The sequence below is a fragment of the Calidris pugnax genome, unplaced genomic scaffold, assembly GCF_001431845.1.
Source record: "Calidris pugnax isolate Ruff unplaced genomic scaffold, ASM143184v1 scaffold949, whole genome shotgun sequence".
Lineage (NCBI taxonomy): Eukaryota > Metazoa > Chordata > Aves > Charadriiformes > Scolopacidae > Calidris > Calidris pugnax.
In genome coordinates, this window is record NW_015091637.1 from 44,151 (window position 1) to 44,794 (window position 644).

Below are 644 nucleotides of genomic sequence, written 5' to 3' on the forward strand. Positions count from 1 at the left end.
CACCCTGACATCCTGGCAACCCAACACCCCAACAACCTGAAAACCCAGCATCCCAACACCCCAGCACCCCAAAACCACGGCACCCCAGTACCCCAACAGCACAGCACCCCAATACCACAAAACCACGGCACCCCAACACCCCAGTACCACAACACCATGGCATCCCAGCACCATGGCACCCCAAAACCACGGCACCCCAACACCCCAACACCATGACACCCCAACACCACAACCCACAGCACCCCAACACCCCAGTACCCTAACACCATGGCACCCCAATACCCCAAAACCACGGCACCCCAACACCATGGCACCCCAACACCATAGCACCCCAACATCCCAACACCACAGCACCCCAATATCCCAACACCATGGCACCCCAACACCCTGGCACCCTGACATCCCAGCATCCTGACACCCTGACATCCCAACACCCAACAACACGGCACCCCAATACCCCAGAACCCCAGCACCCCAACACTATGGCACCCCAACACCCTGACATCCCAGTACCCCAGCCCCCCAGCCCCCCGAGACCCCAGCCCCAGCCCACCTTGCAGCCCTCGCAGGTGATGACGCCGTAGTGGATCCCCGAGGACTTGTCCCCGCAGATCTTGCAGGGGATCACCTCGATGTGGGCTGGG